The sequence below is a fragment of the Rhinatrema bivittatum genome, chromosome 11, assembly GCF_901001135.1.
Source record: "Rhinatrema bivittatum chromosome 11, aRhiBiv1.1, whole genome shotgun sequence".
NCBI classification, from domain to species: domain Eukaryota; kingdom Metazoa; phylum Chordata; class Amphibia; order Gymnophiona; family Rhinatrematidae; genus Rhinatrema; species Rhinatrema bivittatum.
The window spans coordinates 83,239,011-83,256,516 of NC_042625.1; the positions used below are offsets into that span (position 1 = coordinate 83,239,011).

General features: G+C 47.9%; 1 protein-coding gene across 1 annotated transcript in view; it reads left to right on the forward strand.

Annotated features, from left to right (window-relative positions):
* The window catches only part of NKAIN1 (sodium/potassium transporting ATPase interacting 1), a 192,390-nt gene that overhangs the window by 1,367 nt on the left and 173,517 nt on the right, over positions 1 to 17,506 (forward strand). The gene's annotated exons all lie outside the window — the stretch shown is intronic.

Here is a 17,506-nt window from a genome sequence, read left to right on the forward strand (position 1 = left end):
CTACAAGCAGAAAAGACACTCAGAATTATTAAGGAAATTCACTTATCTCTGCTGTTGCTATGTTTTATTTATTTAAATTTATAACTGGTTTGATCACAGACTGTGCTTCAAGCAAGGAATGACAATTTCAACAATAATAGTATAAATAGTCCAAATAATACATTTAAAATCCGATATGGTTATTACTATGAAGGTCGGTATAAAAAAAAAATAATAATAATAATAAAAAAAAAAAAGTGTTAAATAAAATAAAAGGAATACATTTAAATAACAGCAATAAAACTGGTGTCTATAGACGTAAGAGAGTTCAGAAAAATTCAGGGTTGTGATTTGTTGGCCAGCATCACATGATCCTGCGCCAACCTCCTCTAATGCAAGATGTCATGAGGCACCAACCAATGGCAACACAACTTGAATCAGGCTTGATGACCTCATAATGCACTCCACCTCTATTGAAATTTCATCTAGGTCTGATATTGTACATTATGATTTGTTTTTAAGGTTAATTTGCATTTTTATTAATTTTGAAAGACTATCTTAGTGGGTGGGCGGAGCTGGGGTTGTCCCAGGGCATTTCTAAGCACAGTGAATCAGGGAAGGGTGCATAGTGAAGGATTTTGAGAAATGTGGCTTTTGGCCTGGTGCTTGGCCGTACAGCTCAGGGTCAGCCCCTCATGCTCTGCTGTTTTGAGTTCTAGACGTACCCAACTCCGATTCACATGGCGTGAAAACTGAACAAATGCCTTCTGCTCCAAAACTCGCTCCCTTCTGCGCCAGTCTACCGCTGGCAGTTTATGTAAAGAGAATGAGCCGAAGGGACACTTGGCGCTTGGCAGTAAAACAGTTGGCACCTTTTTAAAGGCATTTATTCCAGACGAATGTATAGAAATCATTGCACAATAATTCTGCCATCGGTGCATTAAAACACAGGGGGAGAGGAGCCAAGGATTTCATGGCCAGTGTGCCAATGTTCGCTGACTATCTTAATGGCAACAGTGGTGTACTGTGATTAGGCCAGGGAACAGGACTGAAGCTTTCACGTTGATATTGACCCTGTTCTAGTGAGTCGATGACCCATGGCCGTCAGTGGTAGTGCTGGGAACAATGCTGGCCTGAGCCAGGTCCTGGAGTTAGTCAGCAGAATGAGGGTTCGGTCCTTGATGTGAACCGGACATATGGGCGAGGGCTCCAGAAAGCTTCGCAGGGGCCAGGCTCCGCAGCCACCCTGTCGGGAAGATCCGGTTCCGAGGCGCTCTGGTTGCTCTCTGTCTGCAGCGCTGCCTTTGAAGGTCTGTAATCGGGCTTTGTTCTGGCAGTAAGCCTGGTGTGAGACGCTTGAAGGAAGATGTCTAATCTCATTCAGACACCACTCTCGTTTCTGCTTTTGGGAAGACAAAGGAATTCAGAAGTGGGATTTATTTTATGTGTTTGGCTTGAGCTCAGGCGCTTTCACTGGCAGTTCAAGGTGAGTTACATTCAGGTACCGTGCAGGTATTACACTGTCCCCAGGGGGGGTTTATAATCTCAGCTGGTACCTGAGGAGAAGGCCCAACCTTACAAGGAGCGTGGCTGGGATTTGAACCATGGCTTCCCATATTCTCGGCTCTGCCGCTCTTCCACTAGGGCTGCTACTCTGCTCCTGAAGGATTTGTGAGGCCCTGTCTCCCCCCCCCCCTCCCCCATTCTTCTCCCCATCCCAGCATGGAGAGAGCATCCCAGGGCTGCATCAAAAGGAGGATGGAGCTAGGGTCGCTTATTCACTGGAAAATATTCACTCTGAAAGATGCAGGAAGTGTTGGAGGTGGGGTGGGGAAGGGCGAGAGAGAATTTGTAAACATGACCTAGAGGCACTTAGAGATCTGGCACGAAGACCCCCTATGCTGAAAAAAAATGAAAAAGAACACAACCGAAGTGAAGGTCCTCAGCCTGTCAAATATGCCAGTAAGGACACGCTGTACAGAAACCCAGCAAAATATGCACCTCCAGACCTGGTGGCCAAGTAATTAGATGCTGTACACACAAACACTGAGAAACACGCAAGTAAAAACATCTACATAAATTATGCAGGATTCCAGCCATTACAATTAGCTGGTAATAACTGATGCACTGCGTGTGTTTTCACACAGAAAAATGTACATCCTATACACTCAGCCATTAATAACGGAGATAATGCACAAACACACACAATAACAAAAAGATTTACGTGAAATACACAGGAATGAGCTGCCATACTGCATATATATATATATGTATATTTATACACACACACGTGCTATGTTTGTGAGACACACAAAATAGCAAACACATGCAAGGAATATACAGGCTGCAATCCTGCACAAAGAGCCAGTAATTGATAATGACTAATTATCAGCCATCTTGTGCGTACACACACACACACACACCTACTCCTCAGCCCCAGAGACTGGGTTTGATCAAGGGGAACCACAAAATGTGTGTGCATAGATTGGACACTGTGACAGAGACACAAAGGGGTCGAATTAGGCCAGGTTTGAAATGAGCAGGCAGTAGCGCCAATCGTCAAAGGCTTTGATCCCTAACCACTATCTGTTTGCTCCTCCCTTTGTGGGTATCTGAGAAATGCAGCTCCTAGATTCTTTTAAGCCAGTTTTTGCAGTGCCAACTTCTACGTACTTCAGTGGGTGGTAGCTGTTGATTTTAGTTTGAAGTTCTGTCTGTTCCTTGCTTATGTTCACTGCCTGTGTGTCATGGGTTCAGGGTTTCCTTGCATGTGTGCCGCGTACAGGCGTGGCATGCGTCCTCGGCCGGTGCTAGTAAGCAGTGCGCTCTTTGCAGTGCCTTGATGCTCGAAGAGTTGCCACTCTGAAATAAACTTTCAGCCCTTCCCTCGTGTGCCGACTCATGTTCTCCTGTGCTGTGTTAACATGTGCTGCCTGTGCTTGGCTGTGATTTGCAAAGAAATCCTCAGCTGAGTCCAGAGCCAGATTCTGATCTCTAGATAAGAATGTTATGCCTTGCCCCTACTACCTGTGCTTACTGCACCACCAAAAGCATCTGATAGATAAAGGAGCCAATCAGTGACCTTTTTAGTTCGGGGCGCACTTAGGGTCATGTGTTTCTGCACCGTCTCTGCTGGGAAGTAGCAGGGACTTTGTTGAAGGGTTGAGTGGTTTGTCGACCATGCTTTTCATTCTGCTGTTCTCTTTATGGTGTTTGCTCTGTGACTGTACAGCGCCACAACCTGTAAAAGCAGCCTGATGGGAGCTGGGTGGCTTCCAAAATGTTCTTTTTTTTTTTGCTGTAAAACTCTATTGCTATACCTACCATGAAAAGGGAGAGAACGGATTTGGGGAAATTTTGATGGCTCCTTCCATGTGCCGTGCTCTGCTCTGCTTCCAAACCCTCTGCTGAGCTGCAGATGCCCTGCTATTAATTAAGTTGACTTAGAAAATAGCCACTGCTATTACTGGCATCAGTAGCATGGGATAGACTTAGTGTTTGGGTAATTGCCAAGTACTTGTAGCCTGGATTGGCCACTGTTGGAAACAGGATGCTGGGCTTGATGGGACCCTTGGTCTGACCCAGTACGGCAACCTCTTATGTTCTTACTGAAGCCCCATGGGGCCTTGCAGAGCTGCTAGGGGTGAACTTGAGGCTTCAAGGAACATGCTTCCTCCTCAAACTGGACCATTATTTTTCTTTAAAAAAAAAAAGATAATTTCCCTTGGCTTTTCATGTTAGTTTGCTTCGTGCACATGCTTTGCCCTGGTGGAAACCAGTGTTTTCTTTCTGGAAGAAAAGATGCCAGCACTCGCATGATGGTTGGATTTTTTTTTTTTTAAGAACCACTGGGCAAATCAAATAGGAGGGAGGTAAAAGCTGCTGGGTACTCAGTACCCCCTGCCAAAAAAAAAAAAAAAGCCCTGGTTGAACCTCTGCTTTCAGGTGTCTTGTCTGGCTGTGATGTTAAGCAACCTTGAAAGTCCCCCCCCCCCCCCCCAACCCCCATCCTTCCTCTGGTGAAACGCTGCAGTTTCCATGGCGATGACAGGACTTGTAGGCATTCATCAGCTTCCTACTGGGTCACACCGATGTGAGAGGAAAGCCCTGGGGGGAGGGGAGGGGGGGGTTCTGGGCCTGAAGATGTTGCCATGTCTGATTTATTTTTTTTACATAAAAATTACATTCAGGTACTGTAGTGGTTTCCCTGTCTCCAGGGAGCTCACAATCTTAAGTTTGTACCTGATAGAGGGTGAAGTAGCTCACCCAAGGTCACAAGGAGTGGTAGTGGGGTTTGAACCCTGCTCTCCCTCGTTCGGAGCCCACTGCTCTAACCACGAGACTGAAAAGATGGCTCTGGTGCTCAGTCTCTGGGTGGAACCAAACTGCCAGGTTGCCTGTGTAACGCCCCCTTGACCGCTTACCTCCCCCCTCCCCCCAAGGCAGACTTCGTAGGGCCTCATGTCCTTGGCACTTGGTGCCTCTACCTGGGGAAGAAGATGTTAATGGGTGGGATTTCCCTCTCTTCACCCCAGGAAAATAAATGGGACTCTGAACAAGGCTGGCAGTAGGTACAAATATATACAGGTTTATTAGACTATATAAGTATATACATTTCTACATGACTATGTACATCGCTAATAGGATGTCAAGCATCACACTTATCTACTCGTGGTTAATAGTTTCAGCCCACACAACTGTATACATTTCTACAAGGTAGCAAGAACATTTAATATTTAGCAAGTTGGGGTTGTTGGCCCCCTCAGTATACCACCATATGGAATAGAAGGGACCTCTTGAGTTCCCATTCAGTCAAGTATTATTATTATCCTCTCCCCTCTCCCCCTTTTTTTTCCCCCCAAGTCTTACCCATGTGAAAAGATGCAACTGGGCTGGTGGGCAGTATTGGCCTGGGGCATCCGTTGTATCTAAACTGCTGCCATTTCCTTGGTGCTGCTTCTGCTCCGCTGAAAGGTCCGTGCCAACCTGGCGTCCACGCTGTCCTGGGGACCTGACTCTGCCTCCCGGTCTGTCTCTGGAGGCCATGCCCTCCTGGGGGAACCACTCGATCTGCCACTGGGGTCCCCTTCCTCCTGGGGGACTGCTCCACCTCCAGATCTGCTGCTGTCCTTTGGTTCCTCTCCCTTGGTAGGAGGGCTTTTCTTAGCTTGAGTTTACAGCTCAACTAGGCACATGGCTTGTTTAGCATTCAGTGATTCAGGCCCTCTACAGTCTCAGCGTTTAGTGATTTTTAGCTCCGCTAAGCTCATGGCCAGTCATTCCTGTTACCCAGCCTGGATGGGTCACCTTCCTTCAGCCAACAGGCCAAGTTCCAGGTAGGATCATAGGAAGAGAATGTGTGCACACCCTTCCATCCTGCCTGGCTTTTTTTTTTTCTGTTATCTGAGAAATGGATACCCAAGGGTCTGACTTTCCTTGCTAATCAGGGTGAAAATCTGTTTGCTTCCTAGGACTGTTCTTTAGTACATTTTTCTCATAAATCCCTCTCTCATTCAGAATTGTCCAGTGTAGCACTTTTCCAGTCATAGTTCTGTATGATTTAAAGTGATATTTCACTGCAGGTTACCAACAATAGTCCAGGGGGCTGTGACATACAAATCCCCTACCTGAGTCTCTGACTCATCTATTCAATGGTCATTTAAGCACCTTCACAGTAAGAGGTTTGGCAACCTTTTCAATCTCAATCTGGGTTTCTTGGGCTAGCGACTCATGTTACATAGCTGCATTGTCCTCTTGTTAGATTTCGACTCCTGAGGGAGGAGGAGTTAGCAATCTTGTTATGCTTCGACTCCTGAGGAAGGAGGAGTTAGCAATCTGTTAAGTTTTGGCTCCTGTGGAGGGAGGAGTTAGCAAACTGTATGATCTACTCCTCAAGAAGGGAGGAGTTAGCAATCTGTAATGAATCTGCCCCTGTTGAAAGAGGAGTAGCAATCTGATATGTTCAACTCCTGTAGAGGAAGTAGTAAGCAATCTGTTACCAGCAGAGTGCTTGGAGAGTACACTCAGCTGTAGAGTTTATTTTATTTTATCACTCGACTATTTATTTTATCCCGCTGCTAAACTTTACTTTACGACTTCTTACCTCCCATCTACTACTAAAATGACATTGAACATTGGAATATTATTATCATTAGTTTTATCGTTCTCTGTTACTATGATTGTTCTTAATTGATATATAATACGTTCGCACTATTTCATATTGTCTGTAAAGCATGTTGCTAATGTTATTTTTTATTGTAAACCGAGGTGATGTTATTAACGTGCCGCGGTATATAAAAAAAAAAATCACTAAATAAATAAATAAATAGAGGAATGTAGATAGGTGGCTCCTTGGGCCGATGGCAGATGATTGCGCCCCCTGAGAGGGACCACCGGCTAGGCTTGGGTATGGAGACAGACACAGATAATTCTTTTATTAGACAGGTTAGTAGAACCACCAGAGGTGGCAGTAATGAGCAGATATGCCCTGCAGGGCAGAAGTCCCTCAGGTACTGGAATAGCGATCCCAGGGTTGCTGAGCTGTAGAGAAACTATAGATAGTGAGAAGACAGGGTATGCTGTGTTCATAGCCAGAACTAGATGACAAAACTCACATAAGGTCTTTAGGAAGCTCAGTAGCTGGAAAGGGTTAGGCCCTCGAGGAGCGAGTACCTGGTTCCAGGGAAAGCTCTGAGAGAGTGGTGGTAACTCACAAATATCGGTATCTGCGATAGCTTCCAGGCAGTAGAGAATCTTCAGAGTGTTCAGGAACATGGGCCCTCGAGGAGCGAGTACCAGTTCCTATCGGCAATCTGAAATAAAGAAAAGAGAGCGAGGCCCCCGAGGAACGGGTACCCCTGGTAAGTCTGAGGAGGCAGAGTTGCTTAGGTAGAGTAACCCTTGCTAACTCGATGTGTTAGCAAACTCTGAGACCTTTTATATTGGAAGCGGATGATGTCATCTCAGGGGGATGCCCCCGAAGTTTGCACCCTTGCTGGTACATCAATCGGAGCACGCGCGCGCCCTACGTCATCAGGAACATGGCGGATTCGCAGCGTCGTGCCGGTCCGGGAACGCCGGAGGGAGACGGCAAGAAGACACCGCGGCAGCTAACCATCCATCAAACCTGGAGGGAGTTGCCACAGAGGTAAAGAGGGCGGAGTGAGGGCATTGAGCAGTGACGGACGCAACACCTCTTTTTTTGCTTTGCTGCAGTTCACTTAAATGGTAGCATGCTCTTTACCTTCTCTCCCTTGGGAGGGAGGGGTTTCACCTGCATGGTTATACCTTGCACACACTCCTCGGTTAAAGTGGATTAGGCATCCTAATGGTTCCTTAGGTAGGGTCACCTCTGGACCCTTATCAGCCTTTATAGGCTGATCCAGTTCTGGCTTTGCCCCATGGCATCTCTGGACTTGTTCTCTGACAAGAGGCAGGGTGTCGGGTCCTTAGTCACAGTGGGGCAATCTGTTGAGGCTGGCTTGGGTCAGGATGCATTTTATCCTTAATGTATTCGTAACTTGAGAGTTATACTATTACAGTGCACTGCTGATCAGCCTTCCTAGGCAGTGGGCACCTAGTCTAGAGCTGGTGCAGACCAGAGGAGTCTGGATGGTCCTAGGCAGAGAATGACTCCTCTGTTAGTGGAACTTCACTGGCTGCCAGTGGAGAACGGGGCACACTCTGTAAGCTTCTTTTCTCTAGCGTTTTAGACCCCTGATCAGTCTGGGCACGGGGTAGTTGAAGGAACGATTACAGTGGCCCCCCTCAATGCTGTCATTTCATTCTTCCCGGGGAGCTTCACTAGTTTAATCTTGGGTGAAGCAGATTACAGCTGGTTAGGACCAGACAGAGTCTCTGGGTATATGGTTATCGGAGGATTCATTTACATTTAGGCACAAGCTGAAAACATACTTGGTTCAGGGAAACTTTGAATAAACCTAATGGAAGAGATATGGGCAGTAAAGGGCTATTGTTAATGTATTTGTTTGACGTCATTAGTTGTTGGTGTGGTCTGCAGATTTGTGCTTGTTGTTGATATTGTTCTATGTGACTCTGTTGGAATTTGTAACACTTGTTTAAATTGTAGCCTGGCTTTAATGTTTAATCGTTGAGCTGTCCTCGGCGTTATCTGAAAACGACATTCCATTGCTTCAGTTCCCCCACCCCCCTCCCTTGGTTTTTTTTTTTTTTTCCTCTTGTGAAATTCACCCTGCAGAGGCATCACTAGGTATTTAAGATCGGGGGGCTTGAGGCCGTAGGACCCTACTATCCCCCCCCTCTGGCAGGGATCCTCACTGGTGGGTCCAGTGAGGCTAGAGGGCCCCCTGCACGTTCGGGCTGAAGCAGACGCACGTAAGAAGCGCTGCTGCCGCCAGCAAGAGGGTTAGGGGGAGGCTCATGTTGGAGTGGAGGGCACAGGGAACACCTGCCAACATGCTGTCAAAGCGATTTGCCTACCCTAGCAGTACCCCAAAGATTGGGGACACTGTCAGAATGGTGGCACAGACCCTGTGTGCCCAGTACCTGGAGATACCCTGGCATCTCTAAACAGATGGCACTGATCTGATGTCAAGGCTGCACAGCCTTTGGAGAGCAGGTTTTTAACTTCTCCTCCAGCGCCCTTTTTGAGGCTCATTGTGCACTACAGCTGTCGGGTCCACTTCCCAAGAGCTGGCTCTGTCACCCTCCCTCCCTCCTCCTCCTGCGCCTAATTAGTGTTTGAAGGCCTCTCCACCCAGTTTATTATAATTACACTTTTTTTGCCCCGGATCCGCCTCCATCCCTCTTGTGCGATGCATTGATAGTTGACTGTTGCCAGCCATTCCAAGGAATTTCGTCTGCCTTTTCCCCAGCAAGGGCTCAGAATCTAATTGTGGCCGAAGCCCCAGGACTGGGGGAAAGGAGGCCACCTGCTAGCCAAAGCAAGTCTTTTGTCCGGGCCATGGTTTCCGAGCCAGCTTGTGAAAGGACCAGTTTTTCTGAAACTGAGAACACGTTTGCTGGAGGCAAAGTGACAGCTTTCTTGATTGAGCCCTGAATGCCACGTTGACTCTCTGGGTGGTGGTGAGTGGGGGACGAGGGGGGGGGGGGAGAGGAGTCATGTAATTACGAAGGCGAACAGAACCAGGGAAGCTAACATTCTTACTGATTAATCAGCGTGCACCTATACAACCAATAAGACCCACTGTTGGGTTTTCAGCCTTGTTCCTTCAGCTGCCCAGTAAATAGCTACATCCTTGACTGTCTTATTGCAATTTAAATTATTTTTCTTGTACGTTTTGCATTTTGGAGCTGTATGGTCCCAGTAAAAGCAGGGTTCATTTCCCATTGAGGGATTTTCCCCCCTCCCAGTCATTTCCATAATGTTACAATGAGCTCTCCAGAATAGACAATGCCACTTTGCACTAACCAATCAGTAAGGTCATCAAGCTGTTGCACTTCTCTCATGTCTCAGTTATTAATACAAGTTTTAACCCTTTATGTCCCAGTGTCCTGTTTAGAGGATAGCTTCTTGCACAATTTGGGACACATCGGGTTAGAAGTCCCACTTTTTGATAGTTGTGCGATCATGCACTTTGTCAGTCAGTCTGTCCAGAAGCACCGTGATGTGCTGCTGGCAGTACCTCTTACTCTAAAAGAACACTGCTGCATGTGCGGGGATAGCGAGGAGGATCAGGTGAATGGTTTGGGCAAACTAGACACGAGCCCAGGGACGCTCTTACACAGTAAGAAGGTCCTGCCAGCAGCACACACGCACACCATCTTGTCATGAGTGAAAAGCTATTTGGGGAATGTAATGATGGCCGTTGGTCTACCTCCTGCAAAGAAAATTGTTCATTTTCCCCAGGAGAAGCAATGTTTTAGTTTTTAGAAAAGGCTAATCCAGTCCTGGTTTGCCAAAGAAAAGCATTGTGGTAAAACAAGAATTGGACCAGCTTGTCCAGAGCATATGGGGAGTCCTAGATAAGATGTCAAGAGGAACATTTGTGTGAATTTGGCTGTGTGGGGGGGGGGGGGGGTTGTTTGTTTTTCTTTAAAAAAGGAATCAATATGTCCCTTCTCTTACCACCTAGGCCACTGTATATTTCCTGAAACACTCTGTCACCGATCGGAAGGTGGCAATCCAGTGCCAGGGTTGTGGCAATTTCCCCCACCTGCAGATCTGGGACACAATGCACAGAGTATTTGGCTGCCCGGCCTCCCAAAGCTGCCAGGTCCTCCTTATTCTGTGTACAGTGCGCTCCTCTGAGCGGTCGACACCAGGCCCTTCCGGAGGAGCCGGGGGAAGCGGGCAGCATTCTCCCATCTTCAACTGGGCGCTAACAGAAGCACCGTATCGCGATTACAGCTTTGCACTATGAATTGTACAAGGGAAGATTCAAGATCGCAGGACTGAGGACCTCTCTGCTGAAGCACCAGATCTCCGTGTCTGATGAAAATATTGCATCCAACAGAATGTGCACTGGACCTGGTTGGCTTTGCAGCATCGTTCGTTTGATCCACCAATCCTTATTGAATTGTTTTTTTTTTTCCCCCCCTTTGTGTGGTACCGTCATCTCTCAAAGCTCTGCGTCCTAAAGGTTTCCTCCCATTTAGTGTCTAGGGGGGAGAGCAGTTAGAACATCCGGCCCCAAGATCCATTTCTGCAGGGCCCTGACCAGCCTTAACTGTTCAGGAACGCCAAAAACTAGGGTTTGCCTCTCGCCCCTGGCCCATTGAACAGGTCGAGCCAGTCCTGGTTTTTTTTTTTTTTTTTGCCCCACGGCAGGGATGGAGTTGTAGTTCCTGAGGTTTTAATCAGAAACTACAACTCCATGCGAACCATGGGGGAAAGCCAGGATTGGGTCGGTCCGTTGGGTTGGCTGGGGTGAGGTGTGACAGCCCCTTCCCAAAACCTGTCCCCTTGCACGGGGTTAGTGGGGGGGTGGGGGCGTCTTCTGCTGCCACGATACCCAACTCTGGCTTCTATTAACTTGTAACCTGGGGCAGGGAAATTCTAGGCCCAGCTTTCGGGGATTCCTGCCTTTTTTACGTGGATGTCCGAGGAAGGAAATCTGCTTCCAGCACGGTTTTGTTTGTGGGTTTTCAGTCCTACAATCAGATGCATTCGCCAGTGCTCAGAACCCAAGGCTTTCCCTAACAGGCGTGTAAATGTGTGGCATTCCTTGTTTCTGTACCGCTCGGCTCCTTCGCCTAATGATTCCAGAATGCTCTGCACATTTGCATGGTTGCCATGGAAATGGTGTTTCAGGCTGACAAATGGCATTAAGGCGTGAGCAGTGGCCTTGCTATCAAACGCCTAGCCGCTCCCCGCCCCCCCCCCCCAATGTGATTTCTCTCTCTCTCTCTCCTCCTCTCAGGCTGGGTGAAGTTTCGGGGGTAGGAGATTTCCGAGGCGGCTGCAGGACCCTCAAGAGGATTTGGCCCTTCCCCAGCAAGGGGTGCTGCAGGGCAGGATTGAGGAGCCTCGGCAGAGCTGAAAGTTAGGAATATCAAAGACGATGGGAAGGGAGAGTCCATGCCTAATGGTTCCCTGATGAGAAATGGATGGGGGTGGAAAGGTCACCTGGACTGGAGGGCATGAGGAAAGAGACACTACATGTTGACTCCTGGTTGATAGCTGAAAGGGAAGGAGTGAGGCCGTTCATAATAGCTCCCCAATAACATAGAAACGTGACAGCAGAAAGAGATCATATAAGGCCTACCTAGTCTGACCGATCGCCCAAGGCTCAGCTTTACGACCCCTACCACGCTCTTAGAAATCCCCTGTGTCTATCCCATGCTGGCTTGAATTCAGACACTGCCCTGGACTCCACCATCTACCTGGGGATTGCTCCATGCAGCCACCACCCTTTCACCCTCATCCCGTGACCCCCTCTTTTCTGATGAAAGAGATCCACCTCCTGTGCGTTGATACCTTGCAGGTATTTCAATGACAGACTCATATCTCACCTTTCCTCTAGGATATTCATGCTTAGGTCCCCGCATATACTTTACCCCTGACCGTGTTTAGGAGATGAGTGCTGGACAGGGGGGAGCAAGAAGAGAGCCACTCGTAATGATTCCCTGATAAGAGCCAGGAGGGAGTGAGACCATTCCCAGTGGTTCCTCGAGGAGAACTGGACGGGAGGGAGTGCAGGGGATGATAAAGGAAGGATTGTGTCCATTGTCTTACATTTCCTCAAGTGTCTCTCTGCTGTGTGCTGCCGGAAAGCACAAGGCAAAAGGGATCAATGAGACGGGCTTGGCCCGTTTCCTTAGCTTTTCATTTATTCATGAACTCTTCGCTCCTCAAACTCCCTTGCAGAAAACAATTATCACTCAATTAAAATAAAAAAAAAAAATGCAATAACATGATCTGACCAATTTGATAAAGTATCAGCTCCAATTAACCATAGGAAGACGAATGGGCCAGAACTTGGTTTCCAGCAGTGTCTGATGCTGTGTCGAGTTGTATAAAACACGCCATTATTTATGTCCCGGACCTGGTGGAGATGCAGCTGAGCGTGACTTAGAATCCTGTGAACCAGTTTGACTCTGGATTCCTGAACCCCCCCCAGGGCTCCTTTCTGACCTCAGACTGGATTTTATCTGGAGCTATGGAATTTAGCATTGCTTCCCATCCGTAAAATGTTTGGCCAACCTGGATAAAGTTTGTTGTAGAATGAGAAGCTGCTTTTTGACCGCTCTCCTCAGAAACAGCAGAGCCGAGAGCTTGGGCTTTATCTGTTTCGGCCAGCATCCTCCTCAATGACTCCGGTTTGGCTTGGTCCGGTCCGGGATTTCTGCCACAGCAGAGATTCCCCATCCTTGATCTTGACTGGTTCATTTTTGCCTGTGTTAGGCACCGTCATTGCTTCTGGGTCTTCCGACATAACCACACAGGTGCAATTATTTGTTATAAAATGCACAAGGAAGACTTTCCTGTAGATAATGACTTCATATCCTTGGTACAAAGTCTGATTCAGGCACTTTGTAATTCATTTTCAGAAGGGAAGTACTGTACATGCATGGGAAATCATCCACGGCTTGAAGGGAGCCATGGACTCTGCATCTGGATGAAATTTCAGTGGAAAATAATGTGCATAGATTTGAAAATACCATCCAGGAGTGTGGCTTTCCTCATCCTGGGAACTCCGCCTTCCAGTCCGGCTATGGAAGACCATGCATGCCTTTTAGGTGGCATTTAGAGAGGGGGATGTATTCAGGCCGCTAAGTTACTCGGGCAGACAGCTCTGCTCCCCATTTTTACCAGTTCTCCGCGATCTCTGGCGTATCAGGCCAGTCTCGGCGGGTCCTTCCGCTCGCCACCCCAGCACCTTTAGTTCACGAACAATATCCATTCCTAGAGAGAGCCGGCTTCCTTTGCAAGCTCTTTTCACACAGGAGCTATCGTGGCTGGTTCTAATTGCCAGCAACAGAATGAGCAACGCTCTGCAGTTCAGGAGAAAACTCAATCACAAGAAGTAATTAAAAAGGAGCGAAATTGCCTGTCTGGGAGGTATCTCTGTGGAGAATGCTGTCTTCCTCGAAATGGAGCTTTCCAGCAATGGCGGGGGGGATTTCACCATGTTTTCCTTCATTAAAAGAAAAATGTAAACTTTGCAGTGCAGGGAAGAGCCTGATGATACTCTTCCAAAGGGTTAGTGCTCTGCGTGTCTGTGTTCTGCCGCTGTAGCGACACCTGGTGGTTGGGGGAAGGAGAAGCACTGGATGTTGCTCTGGAGCGAGCTGCATCTTGGCTTCTGATATCCAAGAGGTGGCTGCAGCCCTGGGCCACACATGGGAGAGGAAGCTGGAGACTATTGGGACAGGGGGCTGAAGAATGCACCTGCATGAAGGGAGGCGAGAGGCCATGCAGGGGAGAGGGGATGGAAATTAAGCTTCTATTGCTAAGATTCTGGCTTTTTGGAACCCTGCTGTTGGAACAGGGATTTTTGCCCTGAATAGAGGGGTTTGGGGTCTGAAGTTAGTGATATCAGAATGAGAAATTCATAAACTAAATGTATTTATTATGGAAGCGAGTGCATCCACCCCTGTCCCAGTTACAGGGGCAGAGTGGGGCATGAATACTGTTGAAGGGGTCATGAAGGTACTGAATTCGACCTACGGTGGCAGGGACGTAGACACATCGCAAGCAGGAACTTCTCAGACCAGACTTGCTTCAGGGGTGATAAAGTATCTACAGAATTTAAATGCCAGCCACAAATTTCAGGAGCCAGGACTAAAAATGTATTTTTCCTTATAAACTTTGGGGGTTTTTTTGTTTTTTTTCCTCTCTACCTTTTTTTTCTGTTTTTTGGGTTTTGTCATTTTTGGATTTTTATGTCTATTTGCAGTTTTTTTTTTTCTTTTTTCTGTTTTTTTTTCTCTCTCTCTCTCGCCCCGCCCCCGCTTCCTCTAGCCTCTCTTCTATGAGGCAGGGAGCAACTCCAGGCCGCAGTGGTTCTTCCTGACCCAGACTGGCTGCAGGCAGCAGCTGTTCTCTTTCAGCTGGAAGCAAAGTGAGAATGGGGTGAATTACTTCACCTTCCCCCATCTCCTAGCAGCAGAAGGGGAGCAGCAATTCTTACTGCATCTGTCGCCCCCTCTGTCGGCTTCAGTCTGAAGTCTGCCTGGACAGAGGCCCCGTAGAGAGTCGCAGGGCCTGTGTTTTCCAGGCCTCAGATTGAAGTTGTTAGGTGCAGGGCAGAAGCCCTGATCTCCTCCTGTCAGTAGGAAGAAGGGGTCGTGCCAGGAAAGGGACTCCATGCCCTCTTAGGGTCGACTCTGCTTGAGCTCTGCTCCCCGCTCACCCAGGGATTTCTTTGTATCCCTGTGACCTCCTGAGTTCTGTTCCCTCCATTCTCCTGGTTATTCCTGTACGGTGAAAAAGCTTGGCCCTTCCATCAGGCCTTCCTTCTAGGCTCCATAGTGGAACTTTTCCTTTTCTTAGGACCAAGGTTTGCTCAACATTTGGGCTGCTTTTTCTATCTATCTGAAACCCAATATATCTCACACCTTTTGGCATTTCCTATCTATAGCAAGCAGCATTTATACCAATGTACCTCATCTGTAATCTGTCTCATATCTGTATAGTTACTGTGCATAAATTTAAGTACTGTGTGTGTGTGCGCACGCACAGACGTTCTCCGTGTCCCTTGAACTCCCTGGATGCTGTTTGCCCCACCCTCACCCCTATACTGTAACACAAGAGAAGTTCTCCCATGTCCCAGTAGCTTCCTATGCCTTGAGCTACAGCTCAGCCCTGCACTTCAGTATTCAATTCGTAGCCCTCCTTACTGAGATGTTTGCATGGGGCTTTAACTGTAGGTTTTTCTCTTGTGTATGCTGGCGCCTTCTGCTTCAAAAACAGGAGTCCAAGTCCCAGAATTCACTGGAATGGGAGTTCTGAGGACGGACTGAGCGTGTCTCATGAAACAGTCCCGGAGTTGTGACCCGATTCCCTGGTCTTGAGTGGGTCCCAGAGATCAGCGGCTTCCCAGCCCTGTCCTGGGGACCCTCCACATCCATTTGGGTTTTCAGGATATGCACAAGGTAAATTAGTGCTTGCAGATTTATCTGAGGCCTATTTATTGCAGATATTCTGACAACGCAGCTGTTTTGGGGAGCCCCTGCCGAAGAGGAAATCTGGGTACCATTCCATTAAGGAATGCCTTGCGCACGACCTTCTGCTGGCTGCAGAGGGCCAAGATCATCCAGCTGCTGCTGTGCCTGGACGGGAGGTAGTGAATAAAGAGCTGGCTGCCGGCAGGAACCCGGTGCGATGCCTCTCTGACGGGCATGCCAGTCGGTCTTCTGGCTGACAGTGAGATCTGTTCCCTTGTCGCAGTGCTAGTTTGAGCTGTCAGAATCTGTTTAAACAGTCGCGTTCCTTTTCCCCTGCCCCTCCCAGTCTCCTTCCTGCGTTTTGGCTTGCTGTATTGTGCGTCGCGCTTCCATCCAGCCGTACCCTCCAAGACGAATTGTATTGACGCTGGCATTCTCAAATGTAGCAGAAAACATTGCCAACACGGCTATGCAAGGACAGAAAGTGAGAGAGCCTCGCTTTGTCAAACAGGTGACGTGCTGCACGCCGTTTATCTTTCTTTTGGGGGAACAGTGAAATAAAATATAACCTTTCAGTTTGGTATTTACTGAAGATTAGGGTAAACCATCATCTCCGTTTTTTTTTTTTATAAACCGCGGAGTGAAAGGCTCAGTGGCAGGTGGTGCACGGCACGCTGCCATGCAGAAGACCTGGCTCGATTGGCTCGATTTTCTCCCAGGCCCAGCCTTTGCTCCCCGGATTGGGCAGGGCTGCAGAGGCAGCATTCATAGCTCTCAGGAATCTGGGCCAGTACACAACAGTGACACCTAGTGGCCAGGCATAGAGTCTGCATGAGCCGGGTCCCAGAGGGAGCCACAGTTTGCGGCCCCTGGCTGAAGGCCATCACCACAATGGCTGAGCAGAATTGGGAGAGGGATGTACAAATGGGTTGGGGGGGGGACCTTAGGTAGTTACACATGAAGGCTCATGGGGCTGTAATGGAGCCCATTAGAAGCCAATTCTGATTTGAGCTGAAAGTCTAAAGAAACACCAGGAAACTGCCGAGCCAAAAACCCAGCAGAGTAAATGGGGATAGGAGTGGGCTAGTGGTGAGACTAGGAGTCGGACGATTCAGGTGTCCTAGGACATATTTTCCAGTGCTCTCTTTGACTATTAAATCTATGTGTGATTCTGGGCATGCAGTGTTCTCGCCATGCACCTTGGGGGACCCAGCTGAGCCTCTTCCCATCAGGACAGTGAAGAAAAATGCACAAAACAAAATGTGCTGCCATTTGAAACACTTTCACTGGCCAATGTGGAATAAGCTGGTAGTCTCAGGTGAGTACTGGCCGAAAACCGTCCCAAGCGTAGGCAGTCTTGGCAGCAAGGTCAAGGGATGAGTAGACAATGGAAACTGAATTGCCCTCTTGCCTTCCCTTGGAGATGGTCCCGAGATGACCCGGGGGCAGATACATCATTTCGCTCCAGATTGATTAATGAAAACGATATGGGGCAAGTACTGGGCTAAAACTGTTTGTGGGAAGCTTGCAGTGACACTGCCTGTACTGTGTCCGTTCTTCAGATAACTTGCAAACTTTAGTTCCCAGGCCAGTCGTACTTGTAATCATAAACAATAAATATGCTAGAGCAAAGATGCCACACACTGGTCACAGAGTGCCACGGATGGACATGAGTTTCTGGATAGCTTACATACTGCATCTTGATTAACCAATAACTAACGTCATTGCATGCAAATTAAGTTCATTAATATTCATGATGGATATCCTGAAGAAACAACTGGCTTTTGTAGCCTCTGAAGATCTGAAATTCTCTAACCCACTCTCAAAAACAAATCTAACTATAACGCATGTATACAACCTTTTTTTTTTTTGTGGAAGTTTTATGGCTTATAGGAAATCAAAATGAAAACCATGTAGATTTGGAGGCGGGGGAAGCCAGATTAAGACCCAGGTCTCATTCTTCAGTGATTTGGCG